Raw genomic sequence first — 27,871 nt, forward strand, 5'->3', positions numbered from 1 at the left:
AAACAGTAATTGCTCTCATTGTTACTTAATGTTTATATGATTTTGTTTAAATTTGATTTTTAAAAAATATGGTTTATTGGTAGTATGAAAGCATCAAATTACTCAATAAAATTCAGGAGTGGAATTTATTTAACACCATACTTGAGTTTAAACAGAGCTTCTGGAGTGAGCATGAGAGAGGAAGTGGGCAGATTTGAATGAGATTGAACTGGTATAGTTCATGTATTATATATCATTATTTTGATCGCTAGAAGTACTTTTGAGATGTGCTTGCATTAGAGTTTTAGTACATGTTATCTTTTGGCCACTTTGTAACATCCATAAGATGGAAATGAGCATCCAAGGTCTCCCTCAAAAGGAAATAATATCCGCTGAATCTGATGCGACTTATGCTTTTGTACCTGGATTGTACTATAATATTAGTTATGCCTTATCCGAATAATGGTAACAGCAATAGCATTTACAGGTCTCACCATCTGTCCAGTCTCAAATGTAGTAGGAGCTATTTGAAGCTATCAAGAAGGAATTCTGAAAAAGAAACAAAGACCTTGTCCTTCTACAGAGCTTCATTTTTAAAGATCTTCCATTTTCATACCAGCTTTGATTTCTATGATTATGATGCATTACTAGTAGCATTTTTACAATTTTACTTAATTTTTACTTTATTAAAAAGTCTTTTAAAAAGTAACAAGAAATGTCTAGGAATGTTCTTGATAATGTTTCGGACACACAAAAATGTTTCTAAACAAAGCAAAATTACTTTGGCGTGTTGCAGGGGGCAGGGGTGGTAGGAGTGGTGCATTTCTTCCTGCTGTGGCCCTGTCCAGGGTCTCTTGTTCAGCAGTGGATTTGCAGCTCAAAGAGATATCCTAATTTCTGAAGGATCTAGTTGCTGCCTGAGTCACATTTCTTTAAGGCACAGAGCTATAAATAAATGATGGTTATCCCACAATTGCCCCTTTTACCATCATGTAACTGAAATGATGCAACTAATATTGTCGATGTTGTTAGGAAAGTAATGGTTCTTGCCTTTCCTTTCTCATAGGATTTTATGATAATGCAATGAGATAGTGGATTCAAAGGTATTTTTAAGGTGTTACATGATTGATAAAGAGGCATTACAATTATTACTGTTATTACAATTAATTTTCCTACTATTTTTATCATGACCAACATCACCATTATTAACATCTTCACTGTCAGGGTATAATTTCTCAGGCCCATCTCCTCTGCCTCCTGAGCAGGAAAGAGAAGGGAAATCATACCCATTGGTTATTACAATTATAAAGACTTTTTTTTTTCCCCTCAGATAATCTGGGGGTTCAATATAATAATGTTTCTGACTCTGGGCCCCTGAATTTCTTTTAATTCTATTGCTGGGAATATTTGACTCCTGCTAAAGGGCTCAACCTAGGCTAGAGGGGCCAGCTGTTTAGGGGAATTTTAATAGTTCTAATTCGGAGCTGCTTGCTTGATATCAAGCACCATTGCTACTGATTCTGTGTTAACTTTGTGTCCCAGTCTGATAACTGGCCTTCTGTCTTGCTTGTATGATGAAATTCTCAACTATACCTTAAATCCAGTCACTGATTTCCTGTATTGGCATTTTGCCTTGGCCTTAGAAATCTGCCCAGAATCTCTTAATCCTCCTTCATTTTCTACACTTTGCTGGCTCTCCACCTCCCCCACACCCATGCCTACATGCATGCCAGATTTAACTCCTGCTTGAGTCTCGGTGTCTTCATCAGAAGTCTAGTTAACATCTAACATGTTATCTGAGCTATGGTATAAGTAGAATATGGTAAGAAGGATACTAAGGAGGAGGGAGAGTATAGAGGAGGGAGGGAGGAGAGAGCGAAATGGCATGAACATAGCATAAAAGTACAAGGGATAGGTATATTCTTTCTTTCACTAGGGTTGTGACCTTTGTAAAGGCAAAAAATGTTGCCCCCCCTTTTTTTTACTGCTATGTCCCTAGTTTCTGAAACTGCCCAGTATTTAATCTATCCATTAAATATTTGTTGAATAAGTGTTTGCAGGAGCACACTAATTGACTGGTTTGCCTGGAGGACACTTGAATGTGAGCTTTTTAGGACTGGGATCGTTGAAGCCTTGTTTGTTGCTTTAGTGCCATATATTTTGCCAAAATGCATGAATAAATGTTGGGATCAGTGGAGTTGAGGCTAGAAGGCAGAAATTGATAATGTGGATTCTTTTTTTTCTTGAGATGGAGTCTCACTTTGTCATCCAGGCTGAAATACAGTGGTGTGATCTCAGCTCACGGCAGCCTTCATCTCTTAGGTTCAAGCGATTCTCCTGCCTCAGCCTTGCTAGTAGCTGAGATTACACGCACCCACCACTATGCCTGGCTAATTATTATATTTTTAGTAGAGACAGGGTTTCACTATGTTGGTCGGGCTGGTCTCGAACTCGTGACCTCAAGTGATCCACCCGCCACGGCCTCCCAAAACGCCGGGATTTACAGGCATGTGCCACCACGCCCTGCGATAATGTGGATTACTGAATGCTGAACTAAGGATTTGGTCCTTATTGTGACAAGGAGAGAAACAGTGTCCTTCTGTATCTTAACATTTACTTTTACTGTCTAATGTACTAAGAGTTTTGTTCTTGCAGTATACTGTAGCTTGAGTTGAAGGGTTCAGAAAGAAAATCCTTTTGATACTAAAAAAAGAAGGGATATTTTTACATAAGATGCTTCTTTTTGAGTTAATATAAATCCAGAATCTTAATTGGTAGATATGTTTCTAAAACATAGTCTTTAAAAATTGCTTATATGGATAGTCAACATGTTTACACACAGCAATGCTGGAAGTATGTTTCTATTCAGTATCATATGAATAATAGCTATGGTTTCAAGTACTCAACAAAGCGATGAAAAGCATCCACTGTTTTCATTCTCGCTGGCTTATTTTGCCATCCTGTGGTTGGTGTTGAGCAATTATTCACTGCTTGAGGCTTCTTGAATCTGGGAACCAGAGTGAATATTTCCAGGTGTCAGATTCATCTCTTCATCTGTCTGTACTTCGAGTCTAGCATTGTCCATATTAGACCATAAAGATGTACACTTTTCAAACACTATGATTCTGGGAAAATGAAAACCTATGTAGAGTACAACGCAAATGCTCAGATTGAGTGGGGGGGGGGGTTTATCTTGATAGACACATGTCAAGGAATTTCTTTTTTAGGTTTTTATCTTCATTGAGTGATTGGACTGCTTATGGGATCAAAGCACCTTGGATTGTAATAAACATTGCTTCATATATAAATAGGAGCATTTTGTGTGTGTGCGTGTGCATGTATGTCTGCCATAGGATGGAGTATGAAGCCAAGCTTGCTTGTCAGGGACAACTGCTTTGCCAGCTGTGAACTAAAACTGGAGTTGGAATTAGGGCAGGGCCATGGCAAACTCTCACTCAGCACTGGAGTGGCAGGTGTGTCCTCTACAGGGTGGGAGATCATTGTCACTCTTGGCTCCCCATTTTCTTCTTATCTTCATCCAAGCACCCGGCAGTTTAGAAAGATAGAGTCCAATTCTGGAGGCAGTTGTCCTCAGCAGGAAGAAACAGGAAAGTTATCTGAAATCTTAGACAAAAGGAACAAAAGGCAGTGGGCTTTTAGGTTTCTGAAGTGTAACTATTCTACGGAAGGAGATTCGTTTTTCTTAGATGAATTACTATAGTCTACTAGATTTTGTTTACATGAGGAACTGATTTATTTTGGGCTTACTGGTGTGTGGAAGCACAACTAATATTCCCTAACTAATGTTAGAAAACAGGAAATAAAGAAAATATCTGTAATCTCAACATATAATCACTTAATTTTATATTTGATTTTAATGAATAATGAACAATGTAATACAAAGATATTATGAACAATATGATATATGTTGTTTTGATTAGGTTAAGTTTTCTTCCTACCACTACCACTATCATAATTGTTATTGTCATCAAGTATTTATTGAGTCCCTGCTTTGAGTGAGGCATAGTCACAGCAAGAGTGAAGAAGAAAAACAAAAGGAAAATGTGGTTTCTTGTAAGGAGATTATTTTCTATTTTGGACTGAACATATATCTTGGAAACAAATTATAATAAATGATTGATTCATTAGGCAAATGATTATTGAGCTCTATTATGTGCAGGCCCTTTGCTCAGCGTTTGAGAAATAATGTTGAACAAGACATTCCTGCCCTTGAGGATACTGTCCAGGGTAAATGATAGACAAGCAAATAAGAATTTCAATAAATTATAATGCATGAATTGTCAATGAAATGCCACAGACAGTGAGTGCTATAAAGAATATTATATTAAAAGATATATTGAAAAGCCTATTGGACAGTGTTGGAAACCAGAATAAAAATTTTAATTATTTCTTATATTGGCCCTTAGTGAGAGCCTAAGGCATAACCTTAAATAGGTAATCAATACATTTTATGACTAATGAAGGTAATATAGTTCAACATTTAGCTCTTCCAAAAGAACACTAGGGTGGATCTTGACAAGAATAGTTAAAAGTGCCTTAAGTTTCCTCTGGCATCAGTTGTCTCAGTATTTGCCTTTGCTGGAGCTTAACATTAGCATTTGACAAGTACATAAAGTGCTGATGTTCCATGGTGTGGAGGAAAGAGACTATACGTTTTATATTCTGGATTAGCAAGTGTCAAAGTTAGCATTCCATTATGAAATTTAGGAAACCAGATAGGCTTTTTTTGATGAGAAGGGGGGCTAGGCAATGGATGTTTTCGCCCTTTAAGGAGTATATGTGAATAAAAGAGAAAAAGCTTAGGTCTGTTATACATTGGATATTTTGTCTTTACCTGACATAAAACTTGTTGCAGAATATAATTTTATCCATAGAGTTATTCCATTTTAAACCAACTGGGCATATTTTCTTTTCTTGATATCAGATGAAATGAATGAAAGCTACGTGTTTATACTTTATCTGAGTTGTTCAGATCCAGAGTGAAAAATACAAAGGGAACTGTGGAATTTCTCTCCCTGGAGATCTTTAAGAAAAGGTGTAGGTGTTCAGACACTTAATTGACTGAAATTGTTTCTGTAGAGTTTTGTGTGTCCTACTTAAAAAAAGCAAAAAAAAAAAAAAAAAAAAAAAAAAAAAAAAAACAAGATGTGTAAAAATCCAGACTTAGAAAATTGATATTATTGAGGATAATTCTTTCCTTTCTAATCCTCATCACTTTAGTTTTCCTACTTAGTGAATTTATTTGGTAATAGTTGAATACTTAAAATTGGTGAGCATTTGACTTAAGAATATTGCTTCATAATATTTTAATTGATATTTGTAAAGAATTTTGAAGTTTTCAAAACATTTTACATTATTATATCATTTGCTTCTCAGTGATCTTATGCAGTAGACACGACTGGTATTATGATTTTCTCCCATTTTGCTGTTAAGGAATCTGAGGATAAGAGGCTCTGAGACTTGACTATGAGTTATTAAGTTGTGGGGCTTGGCACAGACCTTTTGATAGCAAATTCTCTGCCCTTTTTGCATGCATGAGGCATTACTCTTTTTTTGTTTTGTTTGGTTTGGTTTTGGTTTTGGTTTTTGAGATGGAGTCTTGCTCTGTTGCCAAGGCTGGAGTGCAGTGGTGCGATCTCGGCTCACTGCAGTCTCCACCTCCCTGGTTCAAGCGATTCTCCTGCCTCAGCCTCCTAAGTAGCTGGGACTATGGGCACCTGCCACCATGCCTGGCTAATTTTTTGTATTTTTGGTAGAGATGGGGTTTCACCATGTTAGCCAGGATGGTCTCGATCTCCAGACCTTGTGATCTGCCCACCTCAGCCTCCCAAAGTGCTGGGATTACAGGCGTGAGCCACTGCGCCCGGCTACTTTTTCTTAAATTGGAGTATTTATGCTGTTTTATATTGAAATCAAGTCACTGAAGATTCTGGAGAATAGGATAATATCTCTGGATCATTCATTTCTTCTTTCTGTAAGCTGAATGATGGCTGAGGGAAAGGAAAATATGTTTTGGGGTCCCCACTAGTTACTTTTTTGATCATTTGCCACTTTCTTACTAATGCAGTGTTGTAGATGGTAACGGGGTTCTCCGATGGGTTCACAAAAATAATTTAACTTATAAAATTACTGCATTGGTAGTACTGGAACTAACCAGTTGCTCCTAAAATGGTGCATTTTGGTTTGAAAAATAGATTGGGTTTCTAGGAAATGGAGTAAGTTTGTTAATGTACTAAGATTAAGCACTTTCTCATAACCATATTAGCTATGTATGATATCCACTTCAGCTTACCATTAATAAATTAGACCATGCACTTAAAAGAACCAAAATAAAATCGGTTTATTAACTGTTGAGTCTTTACATTAGAACCACAGTTTATATAGGTTGTTTTAAAGTTAATATTCCAAATGTGCACAGCAAATAAAATCTCTAGGAAGAAAAATAGGATATATTATTGAGGGTTACTAGGTTAGGCTTCATGTATTGAGATAATTTTACTTTGTAGTTCTGGTTTGAAAAGTTTATTTTCTCTGAACATTTCCTGCATACAAAATACGTATTGACTGTAGAGAATTTAAAAATATCAGAAAAAGACAAAGAAAGGAGTCCCTTGTTAACCCCTCTGTTTGAGAGCAGTTTTGGTAAGAAAGGAAGGTGAGTTCATTTTCTAAGAAGAACTAATTAGTAGGGCGCTATGGTAACTGACATAATTCAGGAGCATGCAAACCATAGTGGACAGTAGGAGAATATGCTTAGGGGATGATCGCAGGTGAGTTTGATTAGCTAAATTATGGTGAACCATGATTTCCAGGATAAGAGATTTGTTGTTGTCCAATGGAAGGGATTCCAGAGTTCTTCTAATCCAGGATTTGCTTTCCAGGTAAGGAAACCAAACTGAGTTGCTCAAATTACTGAGAGGAGGAATTGGGGCTAGCACCCAAGCTTCTTGGTTAATAAGCTAGTGTTTCTTCTGTTGTACGATCTCATGTGTTGCCATTGTTGGTTCTGAGAGAGAGGACAGCAGTGCTTTTTGAATCAATTCTTACAGTCTTAGAAAAAGAAGGTTGCTTAGAAGGGGGAAGTTATTTACAATTGGAAGACCAGTTAAGCTCATTTTGACAATCCAGACATGCGATGATGGAGTCACCAATGGCTAGAGTGATGAGGAGAAAGGAAGTGCCATTAAAATAAGTGAGAACATTTGAAGAGTAAGCCTATGGTGGGAAAGCTTATGGTGGAAAAGAAAATTTGTTCTATTTTGAACAAATTAGAAATCAAGGAGAAGTGTTTGATTAGGCAGATAATAATATGGGGCTGATATTCTAGGTGTTAAATTATATTTAGCAGCTAAGGAGGATTGACTGGCTGGTTAGCATGCAATATAATCCTTTCACACAGTACTACTGAGGGCAGTTTAGTTCTAGGAAGTCTCCCCCTGACTCCTGCTTCAAGGAAAGATTAGTTATCTATTAGATGCATCACTGACTGAAACATTTGTTTAATACACTGGTGTAGGCAAACTCACCTCAAAAATACCAATACTGGCCTGATTATATAATTGTATGATGCTTCTTTTTCTCCTATAAAGGTGTTCATAGAATGCAATCCCACGTAAAAGCTGTGTGTTAAAGAAAATGATGTAACCCTTCAACCCTCATCAGGCTTTGTGACATTTTATGGCATGATTGCATTTATTGTCATGATAGTAATTCAGTTTAATAATGTTAACTAGTTTCATTTGGACCACATATTTGCCCTAGTCATTCATCCTTTGTTGTTTTAAACTTACATGTACTGGGAAACCACATATAATAGCTCATAGCTCTTGATATTTCTACTCAAAGGCGGAGAACTTGAGCTATTATCTAGATAGTCTATGAAAATTTTAAAGATGGGGCAGTGCCTTTGTTTAATTCCTCTTTGTGTATTTTCAAGGATTTGAAAGTAAATAATGAGAGGTCTGTATTTTGCTAGCAATGATTGGTACACTCACCTGACAAAATAAAAGTGATTTCTTTTTCTGTGGTTTAAAGAATTTTTTTTTTGATACATAGTCATAGATTTTTGGAGTCAGATAGGGACTGTGGAGATTGTCTAATTCAGGGATAATACCTGGTTTCCATTTCCATGCTGACTTTAGAATTTAGTAGTGGCTGTTTAGAGCAAGGTTGAGAATTCCCACATTTTTGGGTTCAGCTCAGCATTAAAGAGTGTAATGATAAATTATTGATGTCTTTTATGGGAATGGGGAGTGCCCGCACAAACGTCATGTACTTGGTATCCTGATCTAGTCTAGTTCTTTTGTTTCTCAGGTGAGGAAACTAAAATCTACTGAACTTAGTCTGTAATAATCAGTTAGGTTGTAAAGTGTTCTTTTATACTAATTTCTTTGAAACAGAGTTTTTCTTTACAAATACTTTTAAAAATAATGGACAATTGGCCAGGCATGGCGGCTCACGCCTGTAATCCCAGCACTTTGGGAGGCCGAGGTGGGCAGATCATGAGGTCAGGAGATCGAGACCATCCTGTCCAACACGGTGAAACCCCATCTCTACTAAAAATACAAAAATTAGCTGGACGTGGTGGTGCATGCCAGTAATCCTAGCTACTCGGGAGGCTGAGGCAGGAGAATCACTTGAACCTGGGAGGTGGAGGTTGCAGTGAGCCGAGATCACGCCACTGCACTCTAGCCTGGCGACACAGCGAGACTCCATCTCAAAAATTAATAATAATAATCGTCGTCATCACAGACAGTTAAGTTTTTAGGCTAGTTCACAAAAGACTTTTAAAAGTTTTTGTTAACGTTATCCATAACTACTTGGTTTACTTAAATTCTTGTTTGTACTATTCCCATAATCTGTGTTTCAGCATTTATCATACTGTGTTATAATTGTTTAAGTTTGAAACCAGCCTTTACCACTTAGTACCTGTATGAATTTGCAAGTTACTCAAATTCTACATGTTTCAATTTTCTTGTCTCTTGAAATAGGACAGTATTACAACTTACCTTCATGGGCTTGTTACAAGAATTAAATTGTTAAATATGTAAAGCACTTAAAAAAGAGCCTGGAATCTTGAAAGAGTCATGAGAATCCTTCTCAATGGTGCTTTAGGCAGCAAATATTAGCTGGCAAGTGCTCAAATATTAGCTTTTGTTATTCTTACTGGTCAGTTTCAGTCACTATAGTTCATCCGTGTATACTTGGATCTAGAACAGTATCTGCATTTAAATAAATTTCTTTGAAGGACCAATTAAATAAGGAAGGGGCAGAGGAAGACCTATGAGATCACGTGGTATCTCATAGGGTGAAAGAGGAAGGAAGAGGCCAGCTCTTTTAACAAAGTGCTATTTCCATGGTTGTTGAGCTCCACTCTAGAAGAAAGTTTCTTTTTCCTTAATCATTAAGACTTAGTGTTGCTGGTCTCAATGCCACGTTGCAAAGGCAACAGTTTGATTAATCTAAGCTGGAGTAGCTAATAGTTTCCCAGTGGACTTTACACTTTAAAAGATGATATTTGCTAACCAATTACCTCTCTCCTCTTGGTAGTGTTTTTGTTGCCATCACAAAGTCAGGGACAGGGCAGGCTAGATAAATTGCAGGGCCAAGAGCAAAATGAAATGTGGGGGTTCCAGCTAGGAAAGTCACTTTCCCCTTCTACCCCAAACCGCAGATGGTCAGCCTACAAGCGATCCTGCCAGGATTCGCTTGGTACCTGAATTAGGGGTGGGCAAGAGAACCCCACTGAGTCACCCACCTAAAGTGGTATCTCACTGCTGGCTCAGGAGGGGGATGGCCATTTCCTCTCTGCAACCCACTTTCTGTCCCTAGTGGAGGGGGCTGGCCAGAGGCAGGACTGCACATGAGCCACAGTGCTAAGCCAAGCTCTGTTATCCCGTTGGGCTTTATGTACAAAACACAAATTCAAAGATACAGTTATTAAGAATTGAAAGATTATTATCACAGAACAAGGTCCTGGACCTTTTGAGCCCACGACTGTATGCAGCTGCCTGCCCATGAAGTCCACGTTGGTGAAGAACAGTTTTTTAGATATACCTCTCTGGGTAGGGTCTCCCTTGTGGGCAGTCCAGTTCTGCCTCGGTACTTGGATTTTAGGACAAGTCTCCATTATTGGTCAGTTTCTTGGCTGCGGCTGCTTTGGAACATACAGGTCACTAAAAGCACCATTTTTTAAAAAAGAAATTTACCTTTTTTCTATCATTACCAATCCACATAGATGTACTCAACTTAATGGTCATGGACATGATGCATTAGCCATGTTTCTCTTAATTTCACTACAGGGAGGTATTATTGTTTCCACTTTACACACTGGAAACTGAGGCTCAGAGTAGTTGATAAGTGCCTTTCCTGAAGTCATGTATTAATTGGCAGAGCTGAAGTTTAAACTTGGGAGAGACTGTCTTATTCCTTAGCCTTATTCCTGTTTCCACTGCCCCTCATGAAAGTTTTAGCATTAAATCTATATGACACATATGTTCTGGCGGCAGTTTTTTTGCCTCAGGAACTTTCCATTTATTTATTTATTTTTATTTTTAAAATTGTTTCTAGATGGAGTCTTGCTCTGTCGCCCAGGCTGGAGTGCAGTGGTATGAACTCGGTTCACTGCAACCTCCACCTTCTGGGTTCGAGCAATTCTCCTCCCTTGGCCTCCCGAGTTGCTGGGATTACAGGCATGCACCACCACACCTGGCTAATTTTTGTGTTTTTAGTAGAGATGGGGTTTCACCATGTTGGCCAGGTTGGTCTCCAACTCCTGACCTCGTGATCTGCCCACCTTGGCCTCCCAAAGTGCTGGGATTCCAGGTGTGAGCCACTGCTCCCAGCCTAGGAATTTCCTATTTAGTGAACTTAGTGTGTATACTTGTAAGTGCTCTAGAGTTTTTCAGCCCTATAAGGATTTTAGTTATTAATAGAGATTTGGTCCGTTATGCAATAAGATTGTGCATCTAGGAGTTTGATTTTTTTTTCTAGTGTTTTGCTCACAAGTTTTCTAGACTGCTCAGATTTTTCCTTTGAGCATGATTTTTATCCTTAACTTTGCTGTCACCTCGGAGTAACTTCTTTTGGTTAGTATTCTCTGTATTCCTGAGTCCCTGTGTGTCAGAGAATGTAAGAGTTGAAAATAGTAGACTACCACAAGGCAACAAACATTGCTTTTTAAAAGCTCATTAAAAACCATCTAAAGTGACTCTCAAGGGACCTTTAGAGGCTTCTTTGAAAAGCTTTGTTTACTAGTAGCCTTCTGTACTAGTCAGAGTTCTCCAGAGACAGAAACAATAGGATATGTATTGATGGATGGATAGATGGATGGATGGATTATAAGGGGTTTATTAGGGGAATTGACTAACACAATTGTGGAGGCCGATAAGTCCCACGATAGGCCATCTGCAAGCTGGAGAACCAGGTTAGTCGATTGTGAGCCAGGGAAGCTGAGGACCTAAGACCCCAAGGAGCTACAGGTGTGAGTCTCAGGGTCCAAAAGCCAGAGACCCTCAAGTTCTAACATCCAAGGTCAGGAGAAGAAGGGTGTCCTGACTATGGGAGAGTGGGAAGAAATTCACCCTTCCTCCACCTTTTTGTTCCATCTGGTCCCCCAGTCGATTGGATGGGTGCCCATCCACATTCAGGGCAGCAGATCCTTCTCACCAGTCCACCAACTCACACACTAATCTCTTCCAGAAACACCATCACAGATACACACAGAAGTAATGTTTTACCAGCTATCTAGGTATTCCTTAATTTAATGAAGTTGGCACCCAAAATTAATCATCATACCTTCTGTTTAGGAATGTCAGTGGTCGAGAATGTGGACTGTACTGTCTGACAAATGTGGCTCAAATCTTGCCTCTGCCCCATGACCTTGGGACTTTCAACACTTTTCATAACCTCTTTAGGGCCTCATCATCTTCACCTGTAAAATGCGAGTAATATTTACTACTCTCAGGTTATTGTAAAGATCACATGAACCGAGGTATATGATGTGTTTGGTGTTGTACCTGGCACATAGAGTGCTATCAGTGAGTGGTAGCTATTATTATAGATCAAAGGATCTAGGCTTAGAAGAGTAATCCAGGGATGTAGTCTGTGCTCTATTAGAGCAATCTGCATAGACATGCCTCTGTGGGCTAAGGGGTCAGAATAAGACCAAATGAAAGTCTCTTGAGAGTCGAGTCTCAGGGTTGGTAGATTTAGCTCCACCATGGACTGTTTAACTGTGGCATGCTTAATGATTTAATCTGAAGTCCTTGGAGTGAAGGTGTATGCTTGTATGTGGATTCAACAAACATTTATTAAGCACCTGCTACTGCCAGGACTTTGTAGGTGCTGGTATTACAAAAAAAGCAAGTTGGCCTGTGTCCTTTTGTAGTTTATATTCCAACTATGAGACAAATATGCAAACAAATGACTGATATTAAATACAACATAAGTGCTTTAAGGTAAATGCAGCATGGTCCAGGGGATAAAGTGAGTTAGAGGGAAGTTGTTCTTTGTTAATATTTTATCTTCAGGGCTAAGAATGCCCTTATTATAGAAGGACCTTCAGTAAGTTCAATGAATTATTTTGATATTTTTAGTATAGATTAATCCTTCAAACACCAAACATATTGAAAATGTAAGTTAACTTTGGGTATTTAAGTGACAGAAGCCCATCTTTAAATTTTCCTAGCAATATTATTTATCCTTAATCTTCACAACTTAGGTGAATAGGAGTTACAGGCAAAATCTTGTTAATTATGTGAAGCCTACTAATAGCTGCAATATACAGAAGGGTTTCTTAGTCACTCAGAGTGGGTGTGTTTCTAAATGATCATTTACACCTATGGGAAATATTGCTGGCATTTGAGAAATTACTCTAATATTAGTTAGAATAAAAGTGATATTAATTAGAATAATAGTTGGATATTCATGATTAAAATATTAGCTACTATGTATTAAACACTGTCTACCAGAAATAACACTAGGAAATATATGTATTTTGGTAGTTCATATATAAGATTAAAATAATATTTCTATGAAGAGCGAATTCCCCTCATTTACTATTTGTTTAGCTAATTTTAAAGTTTGTATAAAAAATGGAAAAGTGCTGCTCTTTCTTAGTCTCTGAGTTTTTAATGGTAGGAGTCATAGGGAAATTTTTGATGTACTTACAAAAAGCACCTGAGGAATATAGAGCAAATAGATCCAAATCATAAACATATATTGGTAAATGAGCAAAAATGGAAAATAATTTGTGTTGAAGGACTGTTGAAACAGTTTTAATAATAGCTCTTAAAAAAGAGTCACTAGGATGTGCTTTGAGAACTATACCTTCTATAACACAATGGCATCATTAAGTTTTTAATATTTGGGTACGTAGTAGTTAGCGTCATGGGCTCTGAAGCCAGACTTTCTGTTTACAATTTTAGTTCTTCACTTACCAGTGTCACTTTGGGCAAATAATTTAGTGTCTTCATGCCTCAATTTTATCATCTATTAATTTAGGATAATAATAGAACTTCCCTCATAAGGTCATTGTGAGGATTAAATGAGTTCATATATGTTGGGCACTTAGAGCAGAGCCTGGAACACAGTAAGCTCTCAGTGAATGTTAGTTGTTGTTATTGTCATTATTTTTCTTTGTAGAGAGGAGGAGAGATGGAACTTCTGATGCTTATTTTTAATCTATGTTACAGAGTCTTGCCTTTGGTATATTTTTTCTAAACTATTTTGTTTGTTTCAGCCTTCTTAAAGTCACGCTTCGCAACCCTTTCTGAACTAAAGCTTCCAGGCTTTGAAATTCAGTAGCTGATAATGTCATAAAAGGAGAAAACTAAACATTGTATGTCTTTTGTTTAACCTCTGTTACAGTACCAAATAGTATTACAATTTATTGATATTTGTGGTAGTATTTTCTATTGAGCTGTGAGCTTTTTGAAAGAAAAAACCTACACTGTTGTGTTTAGTACACTGTCTGGTACTAGGTATGAGGCCTGAGCCCCTAATAGTTGTTCTATTAACTATTCTAACATCTCATTTATCAGGTTTACCTAATAGTGTGCTTTTCAAATTTAAAAACAAGTGAATTTCCTAGCTGTCTAGCTACATGAATTAAAGTGCATTACTTTAAATACGAAGATTTTATTTTTTTTAACAATTTAGGATAATTTTTCTTATAAGCATTGAGCACATCCCATCCTTCGTAAGCATAATGTAAATTCATCATTATGCATACTGTTTATTTGGGCTGTAATATAGTGTCTCCATGGAGGGTATTGATATATGCTTGGTTGTTTGGTTCTATATCACATATTCTCAGGATGCCTTATGCATTTTTTCTTTGCATCTTATGTATTATTTTTCTCTTATTATTATAATATATCAATTTCTTTCTTATATTCTTTCTTTCTGCCACATCTAGCAACCCTAACTTCCTAAATTCAAATTTAATGCTTCTAACCTGCTGCGGATTGATTTGCTAATTTTAAAGTTTGTATAAAAAATGTTTGTATAAAGTTTGTATAAAAAAGTAGAAACATTAGAACCTAAAGAAAAAGAAAGATTTATTAATAAGATGTTAACCAAGCTTGAGGGCGTCTTCTGTGAGTAAAATGCAGAAGTTCAGCACATAGAGGGTGTGACATCTATTTAGCTAGCCATATAGGTTTTATACTTTCTTTATGACATTGCTCAGGTTGTCAAATATGTGTGGCCTGCAGGCAAGTGATTTTTTTATTATATTAACGCCTGTACAAAAGAATGGAATTCTCATCTTCAGTATTTCCATAGTGTTAACTTATGGCGTGGGAATTCAAATGCAGATCTCCCTTACTCCAAAGTCCATTTTCCTTGCTGCTAGACTCATGTTATAAAAAAGTTAATATTGTTAATTATTATAGTTCGTTAAAGTGCCATGGTAACTAGGGTAGTTTTTGGTTTAAAACACAAACTCGGCCGGGCACAGTGGCTCATGATTATAATCCCAGCACTTGGCAGGCTGAAGCAGGAGGATTGCTTGAGCTCAGGAGTTTGAGACTAGCCTGGGCAACATAGTGAGACCTTATCTCTACAAAAAAATATAAAAAGTAGCGGGATGTGGTGGTACACACCTATGGTCCTAGCTACTTGGGAGGCCAAGGTGGAAGGATTGCTTGAGCCCAGGAGGTTAAGGCTGTAGTGAACTATGATAGTGACACTGTACTTCAGCCTGGGCAACACAGCAAGACCCTGTCACAAAACACAAAAAACCACAAATTCTTTGTCTTTGTCCTATTATTGGCATTTTTTCCTATTTGAGTTTTAAAAAATATTCCCAATTATGGATTATTTAAATATTTAATTGATGGATACATATTCAACATATATTTTACAATAGTAAGTTACACAGATATAGGTTACATTTAATAACATGTACTTTTAAAAGGTCTACAATTTAAATAACCTGATTACTATGTTTATTTATAGTCTTTGAGCTCAATACACGTGCCCAACTACATAGAAGAAGTACTTAAATGTGCCTATTTTACTTACAGTGTATAAAATGCTAGAAAAATATTAAAAAGATGCAAAATGAAGTAGCTTTGAGGCATTTGGGATTAGACATGGATTCAAATCATAGTTTTAATCTTAGAAAGTTAGCTTTTTCAGTACTTCCCAAGGTTACTGTAGGGATTAAGTCAAGTAGCATTAACATGGGATGCACCATTTGACAATATTTGATCCTTCATGATCTCTTTCTTCTTCATTGTTTCCATCTATATAATTTTGAATCTTGATAAAAAAAGAGGGAACAAAAAAGTATAGGAGAGAATGAACTATATTTATTAAGCAAAAGCAACTATGGGTTACATATTGTGCTTCAAAATGAATATTTTACTTTTATCATTTTGTTACATGCAGAACCCCTTTAATTTAGCCTTCATTGGACTGAAGTAGAAATGTAAGAATTGGAGCTTATTTTCATTTTTGAGGTGAGTTCATTTGTAGAAAAATTAGTATATTTGAATCAGTCTGCTGTTTCTTTGGAAACTTTGTCATTTGCATGTACTCAGAAATACTGCAATTATCCATGAAATGCTGTTAGTGTGAAGTCGTGATGAGGGTCCCAGGCTAGGTGTTCGGAGCTCCCTGTCAACACCTGGGCTGTGCTGCAGATGCCCTTCAGTGTTGTGACCCTAGTTCCTTGACGTCTTTGTGTCAGTTTGCTTATTTTAAAAATGGGAATGGTGTGGCAGTTGGCCCTGCTTACCTTCCAGCTTACATGTTATAAGAATCAATTGAGATCATGGATATGAAAGTATTTTATTATGAAAAATGTAAGGTAAAAGTAATAATATTGTGAATTGTCACAGTGAGTTAAATGGGAATTAACTCATTACATGCAGAGAATCTTTTAAGCATGAAACTTTTGAATGTTATTGTAGCCTAGTGCCCCTGGAACAGTAGTAAGACAGGGCCATCTTATATGTTGTTTCTGAATAAACTGGCAAACAAATAGAAGAAAAGGAAGAGGAGGAAGCAGCTGAGGAGGAAAGAAAACAAAACTAAACTGATTATATGGTCTTGAAAGCATTGGCATTTTTAGAATTACACATCACTTGGAAATTTTTGAAGGAATTATTAATCTATAGGTAATTAAAAATGAATTTTCTGGCCAGGCGTGGTGACTCACTCTTGTAATCCCAGCACTTTAGGAGGCTGAGGTGGGAGGATTACTTGAGCTCAGTAGTTTGAGACCAGCCTGGGCAACATGGAGAAACCCTGTCTCTACAAAAAATACAAAAGTTAGCTGTGGGTCTCACCTACTCGGGATGCTGAGGTGGGAGGATCACTTGAGTCCGGGAGGTCAAGGCTGCAGTGAGCTGAGATTGCATCAGTGTACTCCAGCCTGGGCGAAAGAGTGAGACCCCTTTTCAATAAAATAAAAATAAAAATGAATTTTCCATTAAAAACCAGCTTATGTTATTTTCAATGTTTTTACATTTCTTGCTGTGGAGAAAACCCTAGTCCCTTCTCTAGAATTTTAATCATTCATCTGGATGCCTTGATATATGTGGTATGATGCTTAGTAAAATGGAATGGATAGTTCTTCTGTCTCCATGAGTTTTCCCATTTGTTTGGTTTTCTTTTTACCTGCCTTTATTTCTGTTGTTGTTACTCTTCCATCCACCAAGAACATGTGGTCCTCTTATCTCTGGGCTGAGGTTTTTTCGCATGTCCTTTTATTCTTTCTTCATCTCACAAAAGATATACCTAGGTTTTTTAAAGGTGCCAGGATACTATTGAATGAACGTAATTACTATAGGATAATGGTTTGGCTTTGTGTCCCCACCCAAATCTCATCTCAAATTGTAATCCCCAGAATCCCTCTGTGTTGAGGGAGGGACCTAGTGGGAGGTGATTGGATCATGGGAATGGTTTTATCGTGTTGAACAGTTCCTCCTTCACACACTCTCCACTCTCGCCTGTTGGATGGGCTTGCTTTCCCTTCACCTTCCACCGTGATTCTAAGTTTCCTGAGGCCTCCTAGCCATGCTTCCTGTTAAGCCTGTGGAACTGTGAGTCACTTAAACCTCTTTCCTTTATAAATTACCCAGTCTTGTGTAGTATCTTTATAGCAGTGTGAAAATGGACGAATATACTATATTTCTTTCCAGTATCTGTTTTGGGAGAGGAATGCTGGTCAGCTGCTAGTAAAATCATCTCCATGTACTCCATTATTTAGGTATTCTTCGATTCTAGTGTGGTGGTCATGACTACCTAGGTAGTCATTTTTGTCTAATGTTGCAGCTGCTATTTTTGTGTTTTCGTCTAGAAGAAAATGTTATATTTTCCTCTCATAGCTTACTTATTCTGTTCCTTGCATAATGATTGAGGTGACTGTATTCAAGGCCTTAACAATGATTAACAACATGTCCCTTAATCTTCAGAGCTAGCCCAAGAGTTTCATTCTCCTGTGGCCACTGTAACCTCTAAACTATGAGTAATCTGGCAAGTACTTTTGTGTTCTCTTTATTGCAAATCATATTCTTTTTTATCTTTAAGAAATGCTTCTTAGTAAATAGTAAGTCATTTATTTGACTTCTCCAAAAAATAATTGACTATTAAAAGAAAAATAGTTTTAAGGAACATTTACCAGTTGCTTTTTTATGTAGATAGTGAGTGTAGGATGTAGCAAAAAGACCGGGTTTCGTAGTCTTCACTGTTTAGTTCTGGGCATGCATGCTCTCTGAGCCTTAAATTTTATAGTTGTAAAGAGGGTGTAGTGTTGGGATTGTTAGGCTTAAATGAGATAGTATATATAAAATGCCTAGTACATTGAGGAGCACAAAGAAGTTCACAGAATAATGTAATTATTGTTATTACGGGTATCTTCTCCTCATTGTTGTTGTCATTATCACCATGATTATGTGGGAAAACCTAAAGGGAGTTTTGTACTAAGGGGCTCAAAATGGAATGCGTTGTTGATGAAGGTCTCGATACAGTAGATCACCTTGACAAATTGTGTGTAGTCATCGTTTCTTTGATACACCATTCATCTTCGTTAAGATGAGACTATCCAGCCAGCCCTAGAGATGTGCCAACATTTCTGGCTGAGATTACTATAGGCTTATGAAAATGGGTTAATTGGTCACTGATGAGCTGCGTTACTGGGAATAGGGTTAGAGTTTTATGAAATGCATAATTTAACTTTAGACTTATCTACTCTCAGGAGTAGGCAGTTATTTAAGTAGTAGCCAATTTGAAAGAAAAAAAATCTACCTTTTCAGTTTGTTTCCTTTTTATGGATAAAATGAAAAAATTCCATCCTGAAATCAGATTTTAAGGAAGAGATACATATAGTGATTGACCCTCCAGCTTCCTTTTGCCTACACACACACACACACAGGCACACACACACTTTATCTTCTGTTTTTCATTCAGAATATGACTGCACAAGCTGTAGGGGTTAGCTAGCAGCACATTGAATAGCTTCTTGCTGCTAGTTTGGGGGATGATTGAAATTATTGACCCTTACATGAAGACGAAATGAAATCTGTTTATGCAAGAATACTAGAAAAAAATCTTCTCTATTCAGAAAATACTTTACCTCTTAGAATCTTTAACATGAAGTCAGTCACATGATGTAAAAAAGCCAATTAAAAGTCAATTAAGGCCAGGCACGGTGGCTCATGCCTGTATTTCTAGCACTTTGGGAGGCCAAGGTGGGTGAAGTGGGGATTTTGAGACTAGCCTGGCCAACATGGTGAAACCTCGTCTCTACTGAAAGTACAAAAATTAGCTGGGCATGGTGGCAGGCGCCTGTAATCCCAGCTACTCGGGAAGCTGAGGCAGGAGAGTAGCTCAAACCCGGGAAGCTGAGGTTGCAGTGAGCCGAGATCATGCCATTGCACTTCAGCCTGGGCAACAGAGTGAGACTCTGTCTCAAAAAAAAAAAAAAAAAAGTCAATTAAACATTTTTAATGGTGGAAGTCTTATTAAAGTTTTATATTCCGAATTTGTCTTCCAAATACTTTGAAAAAAGGCTAAACATTTCAAAGGCTACAGGAATTCTGTTTAGAGGATTTGGTTAAGCTAGCTAAAAACCTGGATAGCAGTTGCCCACGACATTTTAATTATTCTATCTAAAAAGATGAATTTCTATGTCACATAAAGACATGCATTTAAGGTACTATGATATATATTTTTGACTGAACTTTTTGCACAAGATGCATTTCTGAAATAAGTAAATGGAATATTTTAAATGTCATTTGTGAATCTATTTTTAAAGCAGTATTTAACATCTAATAGACCTCGTGTGCTATTGTAGATGTTCTTATTTATATGTAAAGGAGGGCATGCTATTTGTATCTCTTTTTTTAGTTGTGTGGGAGATGCAGTTATTTTCTGAGGGGAGTGAAGGAAAAGAAGGGCTATGTTATAATTTGAGGACATAGTTATTATGGGAGACTTTCTTAAGGAACCAAAAAGAAAGGAAGTATTGGTGAGCAGCGGTCAGAAACTAGTCAATACTGATAACAATGTATAGTGGTCCCAATAGGTTCATAATTACCTTAAAAGGAAAACAGGAAGCAAATATAGAGAAGATTGAATAGTCGTATGCCAGGGTGAAGAAAAGGCCCCTGCCCTCAAAGAGTTTATAATTTTATTCACAAACTAGAATTATCTATCTTAAAGTCCCATAGTTTTTAAGCTGCCTGCAGACAATTACAGTCTAGTTCTAGTGTATCTTGTGGAATCTTTATTTTTCAGATTGTCTTCAAGTACCTAGCTGCATGCTTACAGTTTATACTCCCAAATATTGGTTAAATTAAACCGGATGGAATCAAGTGCTAAAGGAAAAGTCATGCTTTTATTCTTCTTCCAGTGATGGACAGCAGAAGTTTTAGAGTAATCAAGATCTGAATTTAAAACCTGGCTCTGCCACTTAGGTGGTCTTGGGCAAGTACCAAGCTCTGAGCTTTTATTTCCTCTGTTGTAAAATCATGATTATCATACTTATTTCATAAGTTAGCTGAATGGGTAAATGACTGTGTGTGTGTGTGTGTGTGTGTGTGTGTGTGTGTGTGTGTGTGTGTACTACAAAAGTGTTTATCAAATAACTGTAATTATCAATATGGTTATCAAAACTAAGGAAAAGTTGAGATGGCCCCAAAGTCATAGAGATGGGAGTTAATATAATGGAGAGGGTTCCAGGTGATGATGGACTTCAGAAGCTACACAGGTGAATTTACAGTGTTGTGATAGCCAGTATGGACCCATTTTAGGTTCTTGATCCCTAGAAGTGTATTGTCAATAGTTAAATCAAAATGTATTTAAACAGGATTAATCTGGAAGTACTATTCAAGAGGTTGTAGGTAGGTACAGACCTTGAGAGTTAATCATACCTATGTAAACATTAATGAAGGCACTGTACATATCAAAATAAACCATATTCCTGCTTATGAAAAATACCTCAACATATTTAGACAGATTGAAATCATACATGCATTCTGTGAACACAGTGGAGACAAACTAGCAATCAATAACAGAAAGATGAGTAAATCTCCAACATTGAGAAGATACGCAACACGTTTCTAAATAATCCATAGGATAAAGAGGAAGTTTCAAGGGAGATAAAAAATACATTGACTAAATGAAAATGAAAACAGAATATATCAAAATTTGTGGGACACAACTAAATAAATTCAAAACTAACAGAAATGCAGAATGCCTTTGAGTCCTTTGATGCCATCAGTAGATTGGAGAGGACTAATGAAAGAATCGGTGAGCTTGGAGGTAGGGCAATAGAAACTTTCCTAACCGAAGGCATAAGGAAAATGAAAACATTGAAACAGAATAGTTAAGAACCATGAGACAATTACAAAAGGTGTAATGTACGCGCAATGGGAATACCATGAGGAGAAGAAAGAGAGAAAGGATCAAAAGAAATATTTGAAATAATAATGACTGAGAATTTTCCAAAATTGACGACAGACATCAAACCACAAATCTTGGAAGCTCAAAATTAATGCCAGACACCAAGCTCAGGATAAACACCAAAAAATCTACAGACAGGCATGTCTTACTTAAATTGCAGAAATTCAAAAACAAAGGGAAGATTTTTGAAAGGTTGAGGAGTAACTTCACCTTACCTTTAAGGGATTAAGGGTAAGAATTACGTCAGACATCTCTTGAAAAACCATGTAAGCAAGAAGAGAGTAGAATGAAATATTTAAACTATTGGAAAACAGAAACAAAAATCACTTAGAATTCAGTATCCAGTAAAATTATCCTTCAAAAGTGAAGGAGGAGTGAAGACTTTCTCAGACAAAAGAACTGGGAATTTGCTGCCAGCACAGTGCCTTACAAGAAATGTTTTTTAAAAAGATGGATTTACAAATATTTTCTGCTAGTCTGTGGCTTGTCTTTTCGTTTTCATAGTGTCCTTTAGCCCATTTTTATTGGCTTGAATATTTTGCTACCAAAGTTTGATATTAACATATATTGTGCTTTAAATATTTCTAGAAATAGCATCTCTGCAACCAACATTTTCAGTATAAACTTATTGAAAGTCTCAGGAATGGAGTGTTATTTTGTGTTCAAGTAAGTCACAAAGCATAAATATTTCACTGAAATGTAAATAGTAAAATCTATTATTTCAGGATTTGTATTTTCATGTAAAAGATACATGCTATCCTCACATAAATATGGTGGTATTAGGAGTAATGCCTGACTCTTCAAATTCAATTAATGACTCTGCACCCAGGAGAGCATTCCTGATTTTTGTTGCTGTGTTTGTGTAACATTCTCTAAGGTTCTTTGTAGTGAGGAACAGATTACCTTTCCATGAGTCAGGACCCCGTCTTATTAAAAGGGCCACTGCTATAATTTCTTTAAGCTTCATCTTGGATTGTTATTAGCTTGGCACAGGACACTGGATAAATTATATACACACACATACACCCCGAAGAAACCCCCTGGTTTGAAAATGGAATCTATGAATTGGCTTCCGTGTCTGCTTTGAGAGTTATTGCCATGGTGATGAATAGTCTGCTGAGTTTTATGGTTGGCATGATTCTTCTGGATTAGGTCACTTGTGTTTTCTTTCTATAATACCAGTTGACTACACTTTCGGTAAGAGTTAAAGTTCCATCACTAAAAAGCTAGTAGGGAGAATGCAAAACTAATGATTTAGTAGAATTAGCTACATCAATGCTTTTAATCTGTTGATTATTCCCTTTCAGTGCTAAGTAGCAGGGGCTTACTCATTTCACAGGGCTTTAAATCTTTCCATTGCAATCAGACCTGGTAGGGAATTATTCTGTGCTGCAGTTACAAGTTTTTCATCATTTATTAAAGCATTATGGGATAACCATCTTGATAAAAGCATCTTGGAAACTAGACCTATTTATTCCTTTTTGCGGGGGAGGATGGAGTCTCGCTCTGTCACCCAAGCTGGAGTGCAGTGGCATGATCTTGGCTCACTGCAACCTCTGCTTCCCGGGTTCAAGAGATTCTCCTGCCTCGGCCTCCAGAGTAGCTGGGATTACAGGCATGCACCACCATGCCCGGCTGATTTTTGTATTTTTAGTAGAGACGGGGTTTCACCATGTTGGTCAGGCTGGTCTCGAACTCCTGACCTCGTGATCCGCCCACCTCGGCCTCCCAAAGTGCTGAGATTACAGGCGTGAGCCACTGCACCCAGCCTTATTCTTTATTTTAATGAGTCAGAATTTTAAATACTTTGCCTTACTGTATTTACAAAAGTTGTAGCAATGGGTCAGTTGTCTTAAGTTAAATTTATTAGTATCTTCCAACATTAAAGGAAATATTAAAGTGTTTCAATTATGTTTAAAATAAAACACAAGTATGAGGAGTGATGGACACAAGTAAAACAGTTTGGGGTAATAAAAATGAGTTGTTGATTTAGAGATATATACTATATGCCAAATGGTCATTCTACTTGGGGATATAGTGAGAGTTAATCTACTTGGGATCATTGCTTCTAAAGCAAACCCAGTTGTGTAAAGTCCTACATATAAAGGTAGATATTAAATCCACCAGGGAAATAATCAGAAACCCAGGTGCCCAGGCTTTGTAAAAAATTTAAACAGTAAAACCATAGTCACCTGTACTTAACTTAGATTTAACTAAACAAATTCATAAAATTTCCTGAGTGGAATGATGGTTTCAGAGAGCTAGTGAATTTCAGACCCTGAAAAAATACTGCTCACTGAATCGTAGTCATTCTTAACTGTTTAACAATTTAAATCTAAGTTGTCATATGCAACAAGCTTTAAATTAGTACAGTTCTGGTTATGCTGTGTCTTTTCTAACTCATAACTTTCAGTAATGAAAATAGCTTTCTATATAATTAGCCTGAATTAGATTTTCCTCTCTTTCCCTTCTACATCACTAATGAAACTGGAGTAATCATTTCTGCTTCTAGGATGACTGTATGATTTCATTTATCCCTAATATAGCACACACTCCATACTAGACACTCAGGAAATCTTTATTTATTCTTTCAGGAGGCAAAGCAGGAACAGATTAGCTAATTACCAGCTCAGACCAAGTTAAGAATAATAAAGCTACAGATTATCACTTCAAAATTTGCCTTTTTGCCGTCTCACTATTTTAAGGAATGCCCGCTCTATCACTAATATCTCTGGCAAGAAAGCATTCCATGTGTATGTATATAAGTGTGTATCTTCATTTTTTGCTGTCACCACACAGACATCAGGCTTTTTCACAAAATCTGACCCCCTCTCTTGACCATTTTTTATAACTATCTGGCATGTATCACTACAGAGCTTTTGTTCTAGTCCTTCTACTTGGACTTTGGCAGATATTTGAACTCTGCTGAGCCAGTGCTATCCTCTTCAGGGATATGTTTTTAAGATTTTCTTCCTTGCCAACCACAGAGACTGAATTTTATATCCCACAGACGAGTCTGAGATTTCCAGCCCCTTCCATAAATCCCATCACTCTGTCACTCTTGACAGTGTAATTATCCCTCTTGTTTCTTGCTGCTTTCCTGCTTGTAATCTTTGTTCCTCAACATGTCCTTCATCTGAAAAAAAGGCACCCAATCCTTCTTCCTTTGTCAGCTCTTTAATTTCTCTTGTGAAATAATCTTCAGATATCAGCTCCCCACAAAGCCTTACTGGAGGAGAAGTGGCAATTTGCTTCCTTAAATTTTTCTGTCTATTCAGTTTTCATGAGTGACTAATAACTAGCCATCATATTAAAGTCTTCTGATCTTATATTTAAGTATGATTTTTTAATTAGATTTATGTTTTGTTCAGTGTTTATGCTGTTCAGTGTATGCATGTGGTATGTGTATGCTTTTAATATGTGTATCTATACTTTTGTATGTAATACAGATAAACCTAAAGGCCAAATTCGGCATCTCGTTTTTGAACCAATCAATCAGCCTACTGATGTGAGACAAATTTCAACAAATGCTTAAGACACATCTGATAAATATATAATAAAACTTGTATGTTGAGAGAGCTTGTAAATTTTTAAAATTCATATTTTTCCATCTTTTTTTTCATTTCTGTTATTTGATGATGATGAATCAGGATTCTTTTAATGAAATAATGAGATCTTTGCAGGTCTGATGTTCAAGGTTGATACTGTGGTGGTGAGTGAATCACCATATAATGAAGACCCATTGTGTTATCCTATTTTAGAATTTTTCATAAGGTAACAAAGGTATGAGAATTAAGCAGGATAGTGTAAATGAAGTGCTGTGTAAATTGCAAAATGTGTGTGCCCACCCGCACAGATTTTTCTTGTTTTTTTTTCTTTCTTTTTTTTTGAGACAGGATATCACTATATTGCCCAGGCTGGATTTGAATTCCTGTTCAGTCCTCCTGTTCAAGTGATCCTCCTGCCTCAGCCTCCCAAGTAGCTGGGATTACAGGTGTGAGCCACTGCATCAGCTACCTGGCTTTTCCTGAGATCTCTGAGAGTGATTTCAGGTGATACACAGTTAGTGGTATGAGATAAAGCACATTGCTGCTAAAATTCCAGACAGTCCCCATAAACGAGTAGAAATTGCTTCAGTTATCTAGCAGGTAAGTGTCAGATTTGCTGGCTTATTCTGGTTTATTGACACAGACCTGTGGACTTGTGGTATCCTATTGGAATGCAGAAGGACATTTACCTTGAATAAGAAAGTCCATTTTTTTTTTCCTAACAAGATAGCTAGGAGTGAATGATTTGTGGATGTTGAATTTTTTTCATTGTGAAATAATTCAAAATGACAAAGCGAACTGAAGACTCATTATTTTCATGCATTGTATGCTATTTTAAGTTTTAGGAGAAAAGAACTTTGGAGATTGTATTAGTCTGTTTTCACACTGCTGATAAAGACATACCCAAGACTGGATAATTTATAAAGAAAAAGAGGTTAAATGGACTCATAGTTCCATGCGGCTGGGGAGGCCTCACAATCATGGCAGAGGGTAAAAGGCATGTCTTACATGGTGGAAGGCAAGAGAGAATGAGAGCCAAGTGAAAGGGAAAACCCCTTATAAAACTTTCAGATCTCTTGAGATTTATTCACTACCATGAAAACAGTATGGAGGAAACTATCCCATGATTCAGTTATTTCCCACCAGATTCCTCCCATGACATGTGAGAATTATGGGAGCTACAGTTCAAGATGAGATTTGGGTGGGGACATAGCCAAACCATATCAGAGATTGAAAAATTTTAAAAGTAAAGTGATATCCATACTTGCAGATATTGAGATGTCTGTAAACAGTCTCCCTTACAAAATAGAGCAATGCCAAGATAATTTTTGTGGGAGATATACTTATGTATATCATATGTCTTTCTAAAATATCAATACATAAGACTCACACAAAGTGACTATTTAATATGTACTTATTATACCATAACAGCCAAAATTTGAAATGCAATTAGAGCTGATTTGAATTAATTTCTATGATTTGACAACACAGAAAACTTTGATAAACTTTATTCATATTCAGAAAAGCTACTTCTTCTTTCTGGATCTAAGTCTCATGTTTACCTAATGTTGAAGTCTTTGAAAGCAGACTTTTTGGTGACATTTGACACATACGTTATACATAAAGTACACAGTTTATCCTGGGAGTCTGAGATGAAAATTCTGAAAGTTCATAAATCTTAGGATTCACTGACCCAAAGGTGATGTTTTGATTTCATATTAAGAAGCCACAGAATTTTTCTGTTAAGTCAGTGAATACTAGAATATTCAAAGTCAATAAAAGATAAAGAATAATGACAGATGTATCTATATAAATGATGTAATGGTGCTTTTGTACAAGTATAGTTAACCTGTTGGTTATCTTCAAACTTAATTCTGTATTTGCAGTAAAAATTAAGGTGATCTTCTGGGATTTGAGAGGTAGCATGAGGTTAATGGGTAAATTTCATCTTCTTCTACTTTCAAGTAAAGTGTAAAATGACTTTACTTGAAAGTTGATCAAAAACTTTTGGTTTTGGGTTAAGTATAATTAGAATAATCTATGGAGGTATACAGAAAGGATTACCACTTCATGAGATTTATAAAAAGATAAACAGATGTGGTTTTTAACTTAAGGATGTTATCGATAATACAGAAAGACATAATCTGTAACCTTTTTTGAAGTGTAGATATAGAATAGGTCTACATTAATTTTTTAACTTAGAATTTGACACTGAAAACATACATCCAAGATGTGTGTATATTTTGGTCTTGAGGAAAAATATTATGCATATTTATACCTTATACATATACAATGAAAAACCCACACTGATGACTAACAAATGATTCCTATTGATCTAAAAGGAAAAAGATGAAAAATCAACAAGAAAACATTGAAAACTTTAAGAGAAATGGTTTTAAAGAAAGGGTAACATCATTACTAAGCAAAGAAATAGTAATTTTTTCCTCTATCAGATTGAAAAAGTTTTTTTTTTTTGTTTTTTTTTTGTGTTTTGTTTTTTTTGAGACAAGGTCTCACTCAGTTGCTCAGGCTGGAGTGCAGTGGCACAATCACGACTCACTGCAACCTTTACCTCCCAGGCTCAAGTGATTCTCCCACAGTAGCCTTCCAGGTAGCTGAAGCTACAGGTGTGTGTCACCATGCTCAGCTAAGTTTTTGTATTTTTTGTAGAGATGGGATTTCACCATGTTGCCCAGGCTGGTCTCGAACTCCTGGGTTCAAGCGATGCATCCCCCTCAGCCTCCCAAAATTCTGGGATTATAGACATGAGCCACTGTGCCAGCCTTGAAAAATGATTTTTTGTTTTTTTTTTTTGTTTGTTTGTTTTTAAAACAAGTGATATCCAGTGTTTTGGTGAGAGTGTAAGAGAACAGAAAAAAAATTCTACTGGTGGCTGGGTGCTATAG

The 27,871-nt window shown here is 36.7% G+C and overlaps 1 protein-coding gene across 3 annotated transcripts in view; it reads left to right on the forward strand.

Annotated features, from left to right (window-relative positions):
- Positions 1 to 27,871, forward strand: part of LOC105481614 (EGFR pathway substrate 8, signaling adaptor) — a 169,040-nt gene that overhangs the window by 35,503 nt on the left and 105,666 nt on the right. The window contains exon 1 of one of the 3 annotated variants that reach the window (XM_071072163.1): positions 22,061 to 22,083. The exons of the other annotated variants lie outside the window; for them this stretch is intronic. The gene's annotated coding sequence lies outside the window, so the exon portion shown is untranslated. Of the gene's footprint in view, positions 1 to 22,060; positions 22,084 to 27,871 lie in introns of those variants that run through there. 3 annotated transcript variants of the gene reach the window in all.

Source organism: Macaca nemestrina, chromosome 10, assembly GCF_043159975.1.
Source record: "Macaca nemestrina isolate mMacNem1 chromosome 10, mMacNem.hap1, whole genome shotgun sequence".
NCBI lineage: Eukaryota > Metazoa > Chordata > Mammalia > Primates > Cercopithecidae > Macaca > Macaca nemestrina.